Source organism: Pleurodeles waltl, chromosome 3_1 (assembly GCF_031143425.1).
Source record: "Pleurodeles waltl isolate 20211129_DDA chromosome 3_1, aPleWal1.hap1.20221129, whole genome shotgun sequence".
In the NCBI taxonomy this organism is placed as follows: Eukaryota; Metazoa; Chordata; class Amphibia; order Caudata; family Salamandridae; genus Pleurodeles; species Pleurodeles waltl.
Window position 1 is genome coordinate 596107141 of NC_090440.1, and position 20448 is coordinate 596127588.

Here is a 20448-nt window from a genome sequence, read left to right on the forward strand (position 1 = left end):
ACCCATTTGTCTGCCTTCTTTCCCAATTCTTGGGGAGAGGTCAGATCAGAGTCCACCAAGTACTGGTGCAACAAATCAGACACACAATTATTAAGAATATGCTCTCTCAGGATCAAGTTATACAGGCTGTCATAATCAGTAACTTTACTGCCATGTAACCACCCCTCCAAGGCCTTCACTGCCTGGTCAATGAAATCAACCCAGTCTTGTGAAGACTCCTTTTTGGTCTCTCTGAACTTTATCCTGTACTGTTCAGTGGTTAAGCCATAACCATCCAGGAGTGCATTCTTAAGAACTTGGAAATTATTGGCATCATTTTCTTTTACAGTAAGGAGCCTATCCCTACCTTTTCCACTAAATGATAGCCATAGGATAGCAGCCCACTGCTTTTGGTTGAAATCCTGTACAGCACAGGCCCTCTCAAGTGCAGCAAACCACTTGTTAATGTCATCCCCCTCCTTATAAGGGGGAACTATCTTGTGCAGATTCCTGGAATCATGCTCTTTTGCAGGATGACTATGGGGAATACTGCTGCTGCCACCATGGGTATCTAAACCCAACTTCTGTCTTTCCTTCTCTAATTCTAAAGACTGTCTATCCAAATCCAGCTGTTGCTTCTTGAGCTTCAGTCTGGTTTGTTCCACTCTCAATCTATTGAGCTCCCTTTCTAACAATCTGTCATCAGGGTGGGTGGGAGGGACATTTCTAGATACAGAGGTATGATGGGAATGAACAGAAGGAGACCTGTCCCTTACAGAGGGCACCCTAACAGCTTGGCTACCAGTATAATGTGAGAGCACACCATCAGTATGGTGTGATTCAACCTCTGTACCAACTATGCTAGACTGTCTAGTAATGGGCAGGCTGAGAAGTTTCTTTCCTGAACCTTTTCCTGGGGGAGTCCCTGGATCAGATTGAGAACCATTAGCTACTTTTTCACCAGATTTGGCACTCATGGCCTTATCCTGTACTCTAAGCATATTAATTAACAGTTCTAAGGAAGGATTCTTCCCTACACTCAAACCTCTCTCTATGCAGAGACTCCTTGCTCCTTTCCAGCTAAGGTTGTCATATGCAAGTTTGGACAGATCAACACTTTGGCCTGTGCCAGACATTTTTTAGAGAGAGTTAAAGTGATAGAAAAAGAGACAAAAGTTTTCAGAACTTTTTGGAAAGACAGAAAAAAACTTTTTAAACTTTTAAGAACTTTTTGAAAGTTTAGGAGTACTTTTCAGCACTTAGAAAAGAGTGAAAAGAGGAAATGCAAAACTTTTTGGCTATGTGTATATACACTGACCTTGTTTTGTATATTTTTCTCTTATGAAAAGTACAATGACAAGAGTGGTAAGTAGTCTCAAGCACTTATCCCACCACTGCACAACCAATGTAGGAGGCTGGACTGGCTTGTAGTGAGTACCAAGGGGTACTTGCACCTTGCACCAGGCCCAGTTATCTCTTATTAGTGTATAGGGTGTCTAGCAGCTTAGGCTGATAGATAATGGTAGCTTAGCAGAGCAGCTTAGGCTGAACTAGGAGACGTGTGAAGCTACTACAGTACCACTTAGTGTCATATGCACAATATCATAAGAAAACACAATACACAGTTATACTAAAAATAAAGGTACTTTATTTTTAATGACAATATGCCAAAGTATCTTAGAGTGTACCCTCAGTGAGAGGATAGGAAATATACACAAGATATATATACACAATAGCAAAAATATGCAGTATAGTCTTAGAAAACAGTGCAAACAATGTATAGTTACAATAGGATGCAATGGGGAAACATAGGGATAGGGGCAACACAAACCATATACTCCAAAAGTGGAATGCGAACCACGAATGGACCCCAAACCTATGTGACCTTGTAGAGGGTCGCTGGGACTATTAGAAAATAGTGAGAGTTAGAAAAATAACCCTCCCCAAGACCCTGAAAAGTGAGTGCAAAGTGCACTAAAGTACCCCTAAGGACAGAATAGTCGTGTTAGAGGAATAATGCAGGAAAGACACAAACCAGCAATGCAACAACTGTGGATTTCCAATCTAGGGTACATGTGGAACAAGGGGACCAAGTCCAAAAGTCACAAGCAAGTCGGAGATGGGCAGATGCCCAGGAAATGCCAGCTGCGGGTGCAAAGAAGCTTCGACTGGACAGAAGAAGCTGAGGTTTCTGCAGGAACGAAAAGGGCTAGAGACTTCCCCTTTGGTGGACGGATCCGTCTTGCCTTGGAGAGTCGTGCAGAAGTGTTTTCTCGCCGGAAGGACGCCAACAAGCCTTGCTACATGCAAATCGAGCGTTTAGCGTTTTTGGACGCTGCTGGGGCCCAGGAGGGACCAGGAGGTCGCAAATTGGACCTGAAGAGAGAGGGGACGTCGAGCAAGACAAAGAGCTCTCACTGAAGCAGGTAGCACCCGGACAAGTGCCAGAAACAGGCACTACAAGGATGCATGAAACGGTGCTCGCCGAAGTTGCACAAAGGAGTCCCACGTCGCCGGAGACCAACTTAGAAAGTTGTGCAATGCAGGTTAGAGTGCCGTGGACCCAGGCTTGGCTGTGCACGAAGGATTTCCGCCGGAAGTGCACAGGGGCCGGAGTAGCTGCAAAGTCGCGGTTCCCAGCAATGCAGCCCAGCGAGGTGAGGCAAGGACTTACCTCCACCAAACTTGGGCTGAAGAGTCACTGGACTGTGAGGGTCACTTGGACAGTGTCGCTGGATTCGAGGGACCTCGCTCGTCGTGCTGAGAGGAGACCCAAGGGACCGGTAATGCAGTTTTTTGGTGCCTGCGGTTGCAGGGGGAAGATTCCGTCGACCCACGGGAGATTTCTTCGGAGCTTCTGGTGCAGAGAGGAGGCAGGCTACCCCCACAGCATGCACAAGCAGGAAAACAGTCGAGAAGGCGGCAGGATCAGCGTTACAGAGTTGCAGTAGTCGTCTTTGCTACTATGTTGCAGGTTTGCAGGCTTCCAGCGCGGTCAGCGGTCGTTTCCTTATCAGAAGGTGAAGAGAGAGATGCAGAGGAACTCGGCTGAGCTCATGCATTCGTTATCTAAAGTTTCCCCAGAGACAGAGACCCTAAATAGCCAGAAAAGAGGGTTTGGCTACCTAGGAGAGAGGAAAGGCTACTAACACCTGAAGGAGCCTATCAGCAGGAGTCTCTGACGTCCCAATCAGATTCAGGGACTCCCCCAGGAAAAGATTCAGGAAAGAAACTTCCTAGCCTGCCCATTACTAGACAATCTAGCATAGATGGTAATGATGATGAGCCACACCATAGAAATAGTGTTGTCTCACATCATAGCAAAAGCATTTATTCTCACCATACTGGTAGTAATGTTTCTGTAAACCAAGCTGTTAAGTTGGCTTCTGTAAGGGACAGGTCTCCTTCTGTTCATTCCCATCATAGCTCAGTTTCTAGAAATGTCCCTCCCACCAACATGACAGAATGTTAGAGAGGGAACTCAATAAGTTGAGGGTGGAACAAACCAGACTGAAGCTTAAGAAGCAACAGCTGGATTTGGATAGACAGTCTTTTGAATTAGAGAAGGAAAGACAGAAGTTGGGTTTAGATACCCATGGTGGCAGCAGCAGTATTCCCCATAGTCATCCTGCAAAAGAGCATGATTCCAGGAATCTGCACAAGATAGTTCCCCCTTATAAGGAGGGGGATGACATTAACAAGTGGTTTGCTGCACTTGAGAGGGCCTGTGTTGTACAGGATGTCCCTCAAAGGCAGTGGGCTGCTATCCTATGGCTATCATTTAGTGGAAAAGGTAGGGATAGGCTCCTTACTGTGAAAGAAAATGATGCCAATAATTTCCAAGTTCTTAAGAATGCACTCCTGGATGGTTATGGCTTAACCACTGAACAGTACAGGATAAAGTTCAGAGAGACCAAAAAGGAGTCTTCACAAGACTGGGTTGATTTCATTGACCAGGCAGTGAAGGCCTTGGAGGGGTGGTTACATGGCAGTAAAGTTACTGATTATGACAGCCTGTATAACTTAATCCTGAGAGAGCATATTCTTAATAATTGTGTGTCTGATTTGTTGCACCAGTACTTGGTGGACTCTGATCTGACCTCTCCCCAAGAATTGGGAAAGAAGGCAGACAAATAGGTCAGAACAAGAGTGAACAGAAAAGTTCATACAGGGGGTGACAAAGATGGCAACAAAAAGAAGGATGGTAAGTCTTCAGACAAGGGTGGGGACAAATCTAAAAATGAGTCTTCATCAGGCCCACAAAAACACTCTGGTGGGGGTGGTGGGTCCAAATCCTCCTTTAATCAGAACAAGGAAAAGAAACCATGGTGCTATTTATGTAAAATAAAAGGCCATTGGACAACAGATCCCAGTTGTCCAAAGAAAGGCACCACAGCTCCTACCACTACAACCCCTACTGCTACACCTAGTGTCCCTACTAATAGCAGTGGTGGTGGGAGCAAACCTACTAATAGCCAATCCAAGGGAGTAGCTGGGCTCACTTTTGGTAATTTAGTTGGGGTTGGTCTGATTAGGGAGACCACAGAGGCTACTTTAGTCTCTGAAGGGGCTATTGATTTAGCCACTTTGTTTGCTTGCCCCCATAACTTGGAGAAGTACAAGCAACTAACCCTAATAAATGGTGTTGAGGTCCAGGCCTACAGGGACACAGGTGCCAGTGTCACAATGGTGATTGAGAAACTGGTGCACCCTGAACAACACATACTTGGACACCAGTACCAAGTAACCGATGCTCACAACATAACACAAAGCCACCCCATGGCTGTTGTAAATCTCAACTGGGGGGGGTAACTGGTCCAAAGAAAGTTGTGGTAGCTTCAGATTTACCTGTAGACTGTCTATTAGAGAATGATTTGGAGACATCAGCTTGGTCAGATGTGGAGTTGGAGGCCCATGCAGCAATGCTGGGCATCCCAGGGCATATTTTTGCTTTGACAAGGGCTCAGGCCAAAAAGCAAAAAGGACAGGGAAGCTTGGATCCTGGAACAATGGACCAAGTGCTCCCTAAAGCTAGGGCTAGTAGAAGCAAACCACTTCCTACTATCCCTCCCTCTACAGTGGATTCTACTTCTGAGGAAGAAGAATTCCCTCCCTGTGCAGAACCTACACCAGAGGAGCTGGAAGCAGACACTGCTGAGCTTTTGGGTGAAGGGGGGCCTGCCAGAGAGGAGCTGAGTGTGGCACAGCAAACCTGACCCACATTAGAGGGTCTCAGACAGCAAGCTGTCAAACAGGCTAATGGGGATGTCAGTGACTCTCACAGAGTTTACTGGGAGGACAACCTCTTGTACACTGAGCATAGGGATCCTAAACCTGGAGCTGCCAGGAGATTAGTGATTCCTCAGGAGTACAGAAAGTTCCTCCTAACACTGGCACATGACATTCCCCTAGCTGGGCACCTGGGTCAAATGAAAACTTGGGACAGATTGGTTCCATTGTTTCATTGGCCTAGGATGTCTGAGGACACAAAGGAATTTTGTAAGTCCTGTGAAACCTGTCAAGCCAGTGGCAAGACAGGTGGCACTCCAAAGGCACCTCTTATCCCACTGCCTGTGGTTGGGGTTCCCTTTAAAAGGGTAGGGGTTGACATAGTTGGCCCCCTTGACCCTCCTACTGCTTCAGGCAATAGGTTTATCTTAGTGGTAGTGGACCATGCCACAAGATATCCTGAAGCTATTCCTTTAATGACCACTACAGCACCTGCAGTGGCAAAGGCCCTCCTGGGAATATTTTCCAGGGTGGGCTTCCCAAAGGAAGTAGTATCAGACAGGGGAAGCAATTTCATGTCTGCATACTTAAAGGCCATGTGGAAGGAGTGTGGTGTAACGTACAAGTTCACAACACCCTATCATCCACAAACAAATGGACTGGTGGAGAGATTTAATAAAACTCTCAAAGGCATGATTATGGGTCTCCCTGAAAAACTCCGCAGGAGATGGGATATCCTTCTACCATGCCTCCTTTTTGCCTACAGGGAGGTACCCCAGAAAGGAGTGGGCTTCAGCCCCTTTGAACTTCTTTTTGGACACCCTGTTAGGGGTCCACTCACACTTGTAAAGGAGGGTTGGGAACAACCTTTAAAAGCTCCTAAGCAGGATATTGTGGATTATGTACTTGGCCTCAGATCAAGGATGGCTGAGTACATGAAAAAGGCCAGTAAAAACCTTCAGGCCAGCCAAGAGCTCCAGAAGCAATGGCATGATCAGAAGGCTGTTTTGGTTCAGTACCAACCAGGGCAGAAAGTGTGGGTCTTGGAGCCTGTGGCCCCAAGAGCACTCCAAGATAAATGGAGTGGTCCCCACACAATTGTTGAAAAAAAGGGTGAAGTCACCTACCTGGTTGACTTAGGCACTGCCAGGAGTCCCCTTAGGGTGCTCCATGTCAACCGCCTGAAACCCTACTATGACAGGGCTGATCTCACCCTGCTCATGGCAACAGATGAGGGACAGGAAGAAGACAGTGATCCTCTACCTGATCTCTTCTCTTCCACAGAACAAGATGCTCTTGTGGAAGGTGTAGTTTTGGCTGATTGTCTTACTGCTGAGCAGAAAGATAATTGCATAAACCTCCTAGTACAATTTTCAGAACTCTTCTCTACTGTGCCAGGCACCACTTCTTGGTGTGAGCACACTATAGATACTGGAGACAGTTTACCTGTCAAAAGTAAGATCTATAGGCAGCCTGACCATGTCAGGGACTGCATAAAGCAAGAAGTTCAGAAAATGTTGGAACTAGGAGTGGTTGAGCACTCTGACAGTCCATGGGCTTCTCCTGTGGTACTGGTACCAAAACCCAATTCTAAAGATGGAAAAAAGGAAATGAGGTTTTGTGTAGACTATAGAGGTCTCAACTTGGTAACCAAAACTGATGCTCACCCTATACCCAGGGCAGATGAGCTTATAGATACACTGGCATCTGCCAGGTATCTAAGCACTTTTGATTTGACTGCAGGGTATTGGCAGATCAAATTATCAGAAGATGCTAAACCTAAGACTGCATTTTCTACCATTGGAGGACATTACCAGTTTACTGTAATGCCTTTTGGTTTGAAAAATGCACCTGCCACTTTTCAGAGGTTGGTGAACACAGTCCTGCAAGGGCTGGAAGCTTTCAGTGCAGCATATTTGGATGATATAGCTGTCTTTAGCTCCAGCTGGGATGATCACATGGTCCACCTATGGAAAGTTTTGGAGGCCCTGCAAAAGGCAGGCCTCACTATCAAGGCTTCAAAGTGCCAGATAGGGCAGGGTAAGGTGGTTTATCTGGGACACCTTGTTGGTGGGGAACAGATTGCACCACTGCAGGGGAAAATCCAAACTATTATTGATTGGGTTCCCCCTTCCACTCAAACTCAGGTGAGAGCCTTCCTAGGCCTCACTGGGTATTACAGGAGGTTCATTAAGAACTATGGCTCCATTGCAGCCCCTCTTAATGACCTCACATCCAAGAAAATGCCTAAAAAGGTATTGTGGACAGCAAGCTGTCAGAAAGCTTTTGAGGAGCTGAAGCAGGCCATGTGCTCTGCACCTGTCCTGAAAAGCCCTTGTTACTCTAAAGAACTCTATGTCCAAACTGATGCATCTGAATTAGGAGTAGGGGCAGTCCTATCACAACTTAATTCTGAGGGCCAGGATCAACCTGTTGCTTTTATTAGTAGAAGGTTGACCCCTAGAGAAAAGCGTTGGTCTGCCATTGAGAGGGAGGCCTTTGCTGTGGTCTGGGCTCTGAAGAAGTTGAGACCATACCTGTTTGGCACTCACTTCATTGTTCAAACAGACCACAAACCTCTACTTTGGCTAAAACAAATGAAAGGTGAAAATCCTAAATTGTTGAGGTGGTCCATATCCCTACAGGGAATGGACTATACAGTGGAACATAGACCTGGGAGTAGCCACTCCAATGCAGATGGACTCTCCAGATATTTCCACTTAGACAATGAAGACTCATCAGGTAATGGCTAGTCTTATTGTCCTTCGTTTGGGGGGGGGTTGTGTAGGAAAGTACCATCTTGCCTGGCATGTTACCCCCATTTTTCACTGTATATATGTTGTTTTAGTTGTATGTGTCACTGGGACCCTGGTAACCCAGGGCCCCAGTGCTCATAAGTGTGCCTGAATGTGTTACCTGTGTAGTGACTAACTGTCTCACTGAGGCTCTGCTAATCAGAACCTCAGTGGTTATGCTCTCTCATTTCTTTCCAAATTGTCACTAACAGGCTAGTGACCATTTTTTCCAATTTACATTGGCTTACTGGAACACCCTTATAATTCCCTAGTATATGGTACTGAGGTACCCAGGGTATTGGGGTTCCAGGAGATCCCTATGGGCTGCAGCATTTCTTTTGCCACCCATAGGGAGCTCTGACAATTCTTACACAGGCCTGCCACTGCAGCCTGAGTGAAATAACGTCCACGTTATTTCACAGCCATTTTACACTGCACTTAAGTAACTTATAAGTCACCTATATGTCTAACCTTTACCTGGTAAAGGTTAGGTGCAAAGTTACTTAGTGTGAGGGCACCCTGGCACTAGCCAAGGTGCCCCCACATTGTTCAGAGCCAATTCACTGAACTTTGTGAGTGCGGGGACACCATTACACGCGTGCACTACATATAGGTCACTACCTATATGTAGCTTCACCATGGTAACTACGAATATGGCCATGTAACATGTCTATGATCATGGAATTGCCCCCTCTATGCCATCCTGGCATTGTTGGTACAATTCCATGATCCCAGTGGTCTGTAGCACAGACCCTGGTACTGCCAGACTGCCCTTCCTGGGGTTTCACTGCAGCTGCTGCTGCTGCCAACCCCTCAGACAGGCAGCTGCCCTCCTGGGGTCCAGCCAGGCCTGGCCCAGGATGGCAGAACAAAGAACTTCCTCTGAGAGAGGGTGTGACACCCTCTCCCTTTGGAAAATGGTGTGAAGGCAGGGGAGGAGTAGCCTCCCCCAGCCTCTGGAAATGCTTTGTTGGGCACAGATGTGCCCAATTCTGCATAAGCCAGTCTACACCGGTTCAGGGACCCCTTAGCCCCTGCTCTGGCGCGAAACTGGACAAAGGAAAGGGGAGTGACCACTCCCCTGACCTGCACCTCCCCTGGGAGGTGTCCAGAGCTCCTCCAGTGTGCTCCAGACCTCTGCCATCTTGGAAACAGAGGTGCTGCTGGCACACTGGACTGCTCTGAGTGGCCAGTGCCACCAGGTGACGTCAGAGACTCCTGCTGATAGGCTCCTTCAGGTGTTAGTAGCCTTTCCTCTCTCCTAGGTAGCCAAACCCTCTTTTCTGGCTATTTAGTGTCTCTGTCTCTGGGGAAACTTTAGATAACGAATGCATGAGCTCAGCCGAGTTCCTCTGCATCTCTCTCTTCACCTTCTGATAAGGAATCGACCGCTGACCGCGCTGGAAGCCTGCAAACCTGCAACATAGTAGCAAAGACGACTACTGCAACTCTGTAACGCTGATCCTGCCTCCTTCTCGACTGTTTTCCTGCTTGTGCATGCTGTGGGGGTAGCCTGCCTCCTCTCTGCACCAGAAGCTCCGAAGAAATCTCCCGTGGGTCGACGGAATCTTCCCCCTGCAACCGCAGGCACCAAAAAGCTGCATTACCGGTCCCTTGGGTCTCCTCTCAGCACGACGAGCGAGGTCCCTCGAATCCAGCGACACTGTCCAAGTGACCCCCACAGTCCAGTGACTCTTCAGCCCAAGTTTGGTGGAGGTAAGTCCTTGCCTCACCTCGCTGGGCTGCATTGCTGGGAACCGCGACTTTGCAGCTACTCCGGCCCCTGTGCACTTCCGGCGGAAATCCTTTGTGCACAGCCAAGCCTTGGTCCACGGCACTCTAACCTGCATTGCACGACTTTCTAAGTTGGTCTCCGGCGACGTGGGACTCCTTTGTGCAACTTCGGCGAGCACCGTTTCACGCATCCTCGTAGTGCCTGTTTCTGGCATTTCTCTGGGTGCTACCTGCTTCAGTGAGAGCTCTTTATCTTGCTCGATGTCCCCTCTCTTTACAGGTCCAATTTGCGACCTCCTGGTCCCTCCTGGGCCCCAGCAGCGTCCAAAAACGCCAAACGCACGATTTGCGTGTAGCAAGGCTTGTTGGCGTCCTTCTGGCGGAAAATCACTTCTGCACGACTCTCCAAGGCGAGAGGGATCTCTCCACGAAAGGGGAAGTCTCTAGTCCTTTTCGTTCCTGCAGAAACCTCAGCTTCTTCTGTCCAGTCGAAGCTTCTTTGCACCCGCAGCTGGCATTTCCTGGGCATCTGCCCATCTCCGACTTGCTTGTGACTTTTGGACTTGGTCCCCTTGTTCCACAGGTACCCTAGATTGGAAATCCACAGTTGTTGCATTGCTGGTTTGTGTCTTTCCTGCATTATTCCTCTAACACGACTATTCTGTCCTTAGGGGAACTTTAGTGCACTTTGCACTCACTTTTCAGGGTCTTGGGGAGGGTTATTTTTCTAACTCTCACTATTTTCTAATAGTCCCAGCGACCCTCTACAAGGTCACATAGGTTTGGGGTCCATTCGTGGTTCGCATTCCACTTTTGGAGTATATGGTTTGTGTTGCCCCTATCCCTATGTTTCCCCTTTGCATCCTATTGTAACTATACATTGTTTGCACTGTTTTCTAAGACTATACTGCATATTTTTGCTATTGTGTATATATATCTTGTGTATATTTCCTATCCTCTCACTGAGGGTACACTCTAAGATACTTTGGCATATTGTCATAAAAATAAAGTACCTTTATTTTTAGTATAACTGTGTATTGTGTTTTCTTATGATATTGTGCATATGACACTAAGTGGTACTGTAGTAGCTTCACACGTCTCCTAGTTCAGCCTAAGCTGCTCTGCTAAGCTACCATTATCTATCAGCCTAAGCTGCTAGACACCCTATACACTAATAAGGGATAACTGGGCCTGGTGCAAGGTGCAAGTACCCCTTGGTACTCACTACAAGCCAGTCCAGCCTCCTACACAGACTACCCCCACAGCATGCACCACCAGGAAAACAGTCGAGAAGGCTGCAGGATCAGCGTTACAGAATTGCAGTAGTCGTCTTTGCTACTATGTTGCAGTTTTGCAGGCTTCCAGCGCGGTCAGCAGTCGATTCCTTGGCAGAAGGTGAAGAGAGAGATGCAGAGGAACTCGGATGAGCTCTTGCATTCGTTATCTAAGGAATCCCAAGAGACAGAGACCCTAAATAGCCAGAAAAGAGGGTTTGGCTACCTAGGAGAGAGGATAGGCTAGCAACACCTGAAGGAGCCTATCAGAAGGAGTCTCTGACGTCACCTGATGGCACTGGCCACTCAGAGCAGTCCAGTGTGCCAGCAGCACCTCTGTTTCCAAGATGGCAGAGGTCTGGAGCACACTGGAGGAGCTCTGGACCCCTCCCAGGGGAGGTGCAGGTCAGGGGAGTGGTCACTCCCCTTTCCTTTGTCCAGTTTCGCGCCAGAGCAGGGCTAAGGGGTCCCTGAACCGGTGTAGACTGGCTTATGCAGAAATGGGCACCATGTGTGCCCATGAAAGCATTTCCAGAGGCTGGGGGAGGCTACTCCTCCCCTGCCTTCACACCATTTTCCAAAGGGAGAGGGTGTAAGACCTTCTCTCAGAGGAAGTCCTTTGTTCTGCCATCCTGGGCCAGGCCTGGCTGGACCCCAGGAGGGCAGAAGCCTGTCTGAGGGGCTGGCAGCAGCAGCAGCTGCAGTGAAACCCCGGGAAAGGCAGTTTGGCAGTACCAGGGTCTGTGCTACAGACCAATGGGATCATGGGATTGCGACAACTATGCCAGGATGGCATAGAGGGGGCAATTCCATGATCATAGACATGTTACATGGCCATATTCGGAGTTACCATTGTGAAGCTACATATAGGTAGTGACCAATATGTAGTGCACACGTGTAATGGTGTCCCCGCACTCACAAAGTCCGGGGAATTGGCCCTGAACAATGTGGGGGCACCTTGGCAAGTGCCAGGGTGCCCTCACACTAAGTAACTTTGCACCTAACCTTTACCAGGTAAAGGTTAGACATATAGGTGACTTATAAGTTACTTAAGTGCAGTGGTAAATGGCTGTGAAATAACGTGGACGTTATTTCACTCAGGCTGCAGTGGCAGGCCTGTGTAAGAATTCTCAGAGCTCCCTATGGGTGGCAAAAGAAATGCTGCAGCCCATAGGGATCTCCTGGAACCCCAATACCCTGGGTACCTCAGTACCATATCCTAGGGAATTATAAGGGTGTTCCAGTAAGCCAATGTAAATTGGTAAAATTGGTCACTAGCCTGTTAGTGACAATTTGAAAGAAATGAGAGAGCATAACCACTGAGGTTCTGGTTAGCAGAGCCTCAGTGAGACAGTTAGGCACCACACAGGGAACACATACATATAGGCCACAAACTTATGAGCACTGGGGTCCTGACTAGCAGGGTCCCAGTGACACATAACAAACATACTGAAAACATAGTGTTTTCCCTATGAGCACCTTGCCCTGGCTAGCAGGATCCCAGTGAGACAGTGAAAACACCCTGACATACACTCACAAACAGGCCAAAAGTGGGGGTAACAAGGCTAGAAAGAGGCTACTTTCTCACACAACCCCCCCCCAAACGAAGGACAATAAGGCTAACCTTGGCCAGTTGAGACTTTATTGTCTAAGTGGTGATAAGTAGAGAGTAGCTCTGCAATAGACTGGTTACTCCCTTTATCATCCACTATATGGTTACTTCCCTGTGGGGATGTAAACCACCCTGTTTGAAGTTTTTTAGCTAAGCAACAATGTGAAAATGTATTTTTAGAGTTTCTATCAGTAAGTTTTAGTTTAGAGCAGTGGGAATTGTCCACTGAACCTATTTGTAATGATGGAAATGCCAGACAGGGATGCTGTCTCAGAAAAGCCATAGCTGGGCAAAAACTTTGTCCATATGGCTGGAAGAGAGAACAGGGATGCTGTTTCTCTAGAGTTGGAGCAAGGCAGGGATGCTGTCCTATGACCTCCACACTAGGGCAGGGATGCTGTCCTAAGTGTTGTGAGGCAGTGCAGGGTTTCTGCACTAAAGTTTCTCTGGGAGGTTTGGAGGGATGCTCCATGTTAACTAAAATGGTGCTCTTTTTGTCACCAATGTTAGTTATCCCACAGAGAGGTACTTCTACCTCAGGGAGTACAGCTTTGCCAGCTGATGATTCCCTTGGAACAGGTGCCACCCCAGGAGAGTTTTCTCCCACCACAGGAATGATATCCTGATTGGCAGGGTGGTTAGGGGATACTGTGATATCCTTTTTACCTGTTGTTGGAGAGGGATCCTGAGTTTTCAGGCCTTCTCTCCTTTGCTTTTTCATTTCAGTAGAAATGAGAGGGAACAATTCCTCTGGGATGCCCAGCATGGCTGCATGGGCATAAAACTCTACATCAGCCCACTGAGGCCTCTAGGTCATTACCTAAGAGACAGTCTACAGGTAAGCTAGGTGATACCACCACCAGCTTAGGGCCAGTAACTCCACCCCAACTAAACTGAATTATAGCTAAGGGAAGAAACTTAGTGGAGTTATGGACATCAATAATTTTATACTGCCGTCCAATGATGTGTTGTTCAGGAGCCACTAGGTTTTCAGTCACCAAAGTGATACTGGCACCTGTGTCCCTGTAGGCCAAGGCCTCAACACCATTTATTGAAACTGTCTGCCTGTACTTATCCATTGTAAGGGGACAAGCAGCCAGTGTGGCAAGGCCAATGCCACCAGGTGTGACAGAAACTGTCTTGGGACTGACTACCCCAGTTTCTACTATGGACCCATAAGTGAACCCAACTACACCCTTAACTTGACTGTTGCCAGCAGTCCCACCACTAGTACCACTACTGCTAGGGGCACTAGTGCTTGATGTATTAGTGGTGGTAGGCTCAGGGGGTTTACCTGGACAGGACTTATCCCCTGGCCTATGGCCTCTATTTTTACACACAAAGCACCAAGGCTTTTTAAATTGTGTAGGTTGAGAAGAAGAGGAAGAATTTGTTTTATCCCCACCCCCTGAAGAGTGTTTAAGATTTGAAGTGGGATCTTTGGTTTTACCCTTATCCCCATGCTTATCTTGAGATTTTTCACCATCTTTCTTTTTATTGTTCTCTTTATCACCCCCTGTATGAACTTTTCTGTTCACCCTTGTTCTGACCCATTTGTCTGCCTTCTTTCCCAATTCTTGGGGAGAGGTCAGATCAGAGTCCACCAAGTACTGGTGCAACAAATCAGACACACAATTATTAAGAATATGCTCTCTCAGGATCAAGTTATACAGGCTGTCATAATCAGTAACTTTACTGCCATGTAACCACCCCTCCAAGGCCTTCACTGAATGGTCAATGAAATCAACCCAGTCTTGTGAAGACTCCTTTTTGGTCTCTCTGAACTTTATCCTGTATTGTTCAGTGGTTAAGCCATAACCATCCAGGAGTGCATTCTTAAGAACTTTGTAATCATTGGCTTCATTTTCTTTCACAGTAAGGAGCCTATCCCTACCTTTTCCACTAAATGATAGCCATAGGATAGCAGCCCACTGCCTTTGAGGGACATCCTGTACAGCACAGGCCCTCTCAAGTGCAGCAAACCACTTGTTAATGTCATCCCCCTCCTTATAAGGGGGAACTATCTTGTGCAGATTCCTGGAATCATGCTCTTTTGCAGGATGACTATGGGGAATGCTGCTGCTGCCACCATGGGTTTCTAAACCCAACTTCTGTCTTTCCTTCTCTACTTCTAAGGTCTGTCTATCCAAATCCAGCTGTTGCTTCTTGAGCTTCAGTCTGGTTTGTTCCACTCTCAATCTATTGAGCTCCCTTTCTAACAATCTGTCATCAGGGTGGGTGGGAGGGATATGTTTTGAAACAGAAGTATAGTGAGAATGGACAGAAGGAGACCTGTCCCTTACAGAGGGCACCCTAACAGCTTGGCTAACAGAAACATCATTTCTACTGTGATGAGAATGAATGCTCTTGCTATGATTTGAGATAACACTATCTGTATGGTGTACCTCCACATCAGTACCAACTATGCTAGACTGTCTAGTAATGGGCAGGCTGGGAAGTTTCTTTCCTGAATCTTTTCCTGGGGGAGTACCTGGATCATATTGGGAACCATTAGTTACTTTTTCAACAGATGTGGCCCCTTTGGCCTTATCTTGTTCTCTAAGCATGTTAAGCAACAATTCCAAGGAAGGATTCTTCCCTACACTCAAACCTCTCTCTATGCAGAGACTCCTTGCTCCTTTCCAGCTAAGGTGATCATACGCAAGTTTGGACAGATCAACATTTTGGCCTGTGCCAGACATTTTTAGAGAGAGTTAAAGTGACAGAAAAAGTGAAAAAAAAGTTTTCAGAACTTTTAGAAAGACAGAACAAAAAAACTTTTTAACCTTTTTAGAACTTTTTAGAAAGTTTAGAAGTATTTTTCAGCACTTAGAAAAGAGTGAAAAGAGGAAATGCAAAACTTTTTGGTTATGTGTATATACACTGAACTTGTTTTGTATATTTTTCTCTTATGAAAAGTACAATGACAAGAGTGGTAAGTAGTCTCAAAGCACTTATCCCACCGCTGCACAACCAATGTAGGAGGCTGGACTGGCTTGTAGTGAGTACCAAGGGGTACTTGCACCTTGCACCAGGCCCAGTTATCCCTTATTAGTGTATAGGGTGTCTAGCAGCATAGGCTGATAGATAATGGTAGCTTAGCAGAGCAGCTTAGGCTGAACTAGGAGACGAGTGAAGCTTCTACAGTACCACTTAGTGTCATATGCACAATATCATAAGAAAACACAATACACAGTTATACTAAAAATAAAGGTACTTTATTTTTATGACAATATGCCAAAATATCTCAGAGTGTACCCTCAGTGAGAGGATAGGAAATATACACAAGATATATATACACAATACCAAAATATGCAGTAATAGTATTAGAAAACAGTGCAAACAATGTATAGTTACAATAGGATGCAATGGAGACACATAGGGATAGGGGCAACACAAACCATATACTCCAAAAGTGAAATGCGAACCACGAATGGACCCCAAACCTATGTGACCTTGTAGAGGGTCGCTTGGACTATTAGAAAATAGTAAGGGTTAGAAAAATAGCCCACCCCAAGACCCTAAAAAGTGAGTGAAAAGTGCACTAAAGTTCCCCAAAGGACATAGAAGTCGTGATAGGGGAATTCTGCAGGAAAGACACAAACCAGCAATGCAACAACAATTGATTTCCAGTCGAGGGTACCTGTGGAACAAGGGGACCAAGTCCAAAAGTCACAAGCAAGTCGGAGATGGGCAGATGCCCAGGAAATGCCAGCTGTTGGTGCAAAGAAGCTGCTACTGGACTGTAGAAGCTTAGGTTTCTGCAGGAACGACAAGGTCTAGAGACTTCCCCTTTGGAGGACAGATCCCTCACGCCGTGGAGAGTCGAGCAGAAGTGTTTTCCCGCCAAAAGACCACCAACAAGCCTTGCTAGCTGCAAATCATGCAGTAAGGGTTTTTGGATGCTGCTGTGGCTCAGGAGGGACCAGGATGTTGCAAATTGCGTCAGGAGACAGAGGTGACGTCGTGCAAGACAAGAAGCCCTCTCAGCAGCAGGTAGCATCCAGAAAAGTGCCAGAAACAGACACTACAAGGATGCATGAAATGGTGCTCACCCGAAGTCGCACAAAGGAGTCCCACGTCGCCGGTGAACAACTTAGGAGGTCGTGCAATGCAGGTTAGAGTGCCGTGGACCCAGGCTGGACTGTGCACAAAGGATTTCCGCCGGAAGTGCACGGAGGCCGGAGTAGATGCAAAAGTCGCGGTTCCCAGCAATGCAGTCTGGCGTGGGGAGGCAAGGACTTACCTCCACCAAACTTGGACTGAAGAGTTACTGGACTGTGGGAGTCACTTGGACATAGTTACTGGATTCAAGGGACCTCGGCCGTCGTGCTGAGAGGAGACCCAGGGTACCGGTGATGCAGTTCTTTGGTGCATACGGTTGCAGGGCGACGATTCCGTCGACCCACGGGAGATTTCTTCGGAGCTTCTAGTGCAGAGAGGAGGCAGACTACACCCACAGCATGCACCACCAGGAAAACAGTCGAGAAGGCGGCAGGATCAGCGTTACAGAGTTGCAGTAGTCGTCTTCGCTACTATGTTGCAGTTTTGCATTCTTCCAGCGCGGTCAGCAGTCGATTCCTTGGCAGAAGGTGAAGAGAGAGATGCAGAGGAACTCGGATGAGCTCTTGCATTCGTTATCTAAGGAATCCCAAGAGACAGAGACCCTAAATAGCCAGAAAAGAGGGTTTGGCTACCTAGGAGAGAGGATAGGCTAGCAACACCTGAAGGAGCCTATCAGAACGAGTCTCTGACGTCACCTGATGGCACTGGCCACTCGGAGCAGTCCAGTGTGCCAGCAGCACCTCTGTTTCCAAGATGACAGAAGTCTGGAGCACACTGGAGGAGCTCTTTGCACCTCCCAGGGGAGGTGCAGGTCAGGGGAGTGGTCACTCCCCTTTCCTTTGTCAAGTTTCACGCCAGAGCAGGGCTGAGGGATCCCTGAACCGGTGCAGACTGGCTTATGCAGAGTTGGGCACCATCTGTGCCCATCAAAGCATTTCCAGAGGCTGGGGGAGGCTACTCCTCCCCAGCCCTGACACCTTTTTCCAAAGGGAGAGGGTGTAACACCCTCTCTCTGAGGAAGTCCTTTGTTCTGCCTTCCTGGGCCAAGCCTGGCTGGATCCCAGGAGGGCAGAAACCTGTCTGAGGGGTTGCAGCAGCAGCAGCTGCAGTGAAACCCCGGGAAAGGTAGTTTGGCAGTACCCGGGTCTGAGCTAGAGACTTGGGGGATCATGGAATTGTCTCCCCAATGCCAGAATGGCATTGGGGTTACAATTCCATGATCCTAGACATGTTACATGGGCATGTTCAGAGTTACCATTGTGAAGCTACACATAGGTAGTGACCTATGTGTAGTGCACGCGTGTAATGGTGTCCCCGCACTCACAAAGTCCGGGGAATTTGCCCTGAACAATGTGGGAGCACCTTGGCTAGTGCCAGGGTGCCCACACACTAAGTAACTTAGCACCCAACCTTTACCAGGTAACGGTTAGACATATAGGTGACTTATAAGTTACTTAAGTGCAGTGGTAAATGGCTGTGAAATAATGTGGAAGTTATTTCACTCAGGCTGCACTGGCAGGCCTGTGTAAGAATTGTCAGATCTCCCTATGGGTGGCAAAAGAAATGCTGCAGCCCATAGGCATCTCCTGGAACCCCAATACCCTGGGTTCCTCAGTACCATATACTATGGAATTATAAGGGTGTTCCAGTATGCCAATGTAAATTGGTGAAATTGGTCACTAGCCTGTTAGTGACAATTTGGAAAGAAAATGAGAGAGCATAACCACTGAGGTTCTGGATAGCAGAGCCTCAGTGAGACAGTTAGTCATAACACAGGTAACACATACAGGGCACAATTATGAGCACTGGGGCCCTGGCTGACAGGGTCCCAGTGACACATACAACTAAAACAACATATATACAGTGAAATATGGGGGTAACATGCCAGGCAAGATGGTACTTTCCTACACCCCCTGTATGAACTTTTCTGCTCACTCTTGTTCTGACCCATTTGTCTGCCTTCTTTCCCAATTCTTGGGGAGAGGTCAGATCTGAGTCCACTAGATATTGGTGCAACAAATCAGACACACAGTTATTAAGAATATGCTCTCTCAGGATTTAGTTATACAGGCTTTCATAGTCAGAAACTTTACTGCCATGTAACCACCCCTCCAAGGCCTTCACTGAATTGTCAACAAAGTCTACCCAGTCTTGTGAAGACTCCTTTTTGGTTTCTCTGAACTTGATCCTGTACTGTTCAGTGGTTAAGCCATAACCATCTAGGAGTGCATTCTTAAGAACTGTAAAATTATTGGCATCACTTTCCTTCACAGTAAGGAGCCTATCCCTACCCTTTCCACTGAAAGATAGCCATAGGATAGCAGCCCACTGCCTTTGAGGGACCCCCTGTACTACACAGGCCCTCTCAAGTGCAGCAAACCACTTGTTAATGTCATCGCCGTCCTTGTAAGGGGGAAGTATCTTGTGCAGATTCCTAGAATCATACTCTTTTACAGGATTACTATCTGTAATACTGCTGATGCCACCATGGGGTCCAAACCCCAACCTCTGTCTTTCTCTTTCTAAGTCAAATGCTTCCCTGTCTAGATCCAGCTGTTGCTTTTTAATCTTCAGCCTGAATTCTTCCACTCTCAATCTATTGAGTTCCCTTTCTAACACTCTGTCATGAGGGTGGGTGGGTTGGGCATGCTTAGACGCAGAAGAATGGTGTGAATGAACAGGGGAGACCTATCCCTAACAGATGACACTCTAACAACCTGTCCTGTAGGAGTAAAACTTCTACTGTGATGAGAGCTCACATTAGTACAGGGTTGCTAGGTGGCCTGCTAAGGGGCAGGTTGGGAAGGTTCCCATGTAACACTTTTGCTGGGGCTACCCCAGAATCAGAGTGTGAACCATTAGCTAACCTCTCACCTGATGTGCCAGCTATGGCCTTATCATTCTCAATGAGCATATTAACCAACAATTCTCTAGAGGGATTCTTCCCTACCCCTAAACCTCGATCAATGCAGAGACTCCTTACACCTTTCCAGTTAAGGTGGTCATAAGCTGCGCTGGCCAGATCCAGAGTTTGACCTGTACCAGACATGATAGGAAAAGGTTTAAGGGACAGAAAAAGAAAGAAAAAGTTTCAGAAATTTTTAAAGAACAGAAAAAAATAACTTTTTCAACTTTTAAGAACTTTTTGAAAGTTTTAGAGTTACTTTTCAGCACTTAGCAATACAGTAAGAGGATAAAAGCAAAACTTTTTGGTTAGGTGTACATACACTGAACTTGTTTTGTATATTATTCTCTTATGAAAAGAACAAAATGACAAAGTGGTAAGTAGTTGCAAGTACTTATCCCACAGCTGCACAACCAATGTAGGAGGCTGGCCTGGTTTGTAGTGACTACCAAGGGGTACTTACACTCCGCACCAGGTCCAGGTATCCCTTATTAGTTTAGAAGAGGTGTCTAGCAGCTTTGGCTGATAGAAAAGGGTAGCTTAGCAGAGCAGCTTAGGCTGAACTAGGAGACATGCAAAGCTCCCACTATACCACTAGTGTGATATGCACAATATCATAAGAAAACACAATACACAGATATACTAAAAATAAGGGTACTTTATTTTTATGACAATATGGCAAAAGTATCTCAGTGAGTACCCTCAGTATGAGGATAGCAAATATAAACAAGATATATGTACACAGTGTGAGAAAGTAGCCTCTTTCTAGCCATGTTACCCCCACTTTTGGCCTGTTTGTGAGTGTATGTCAGGGTGTTTTCACTGTCTCACTGGGATCCTGCTAGCCAGGGCCCA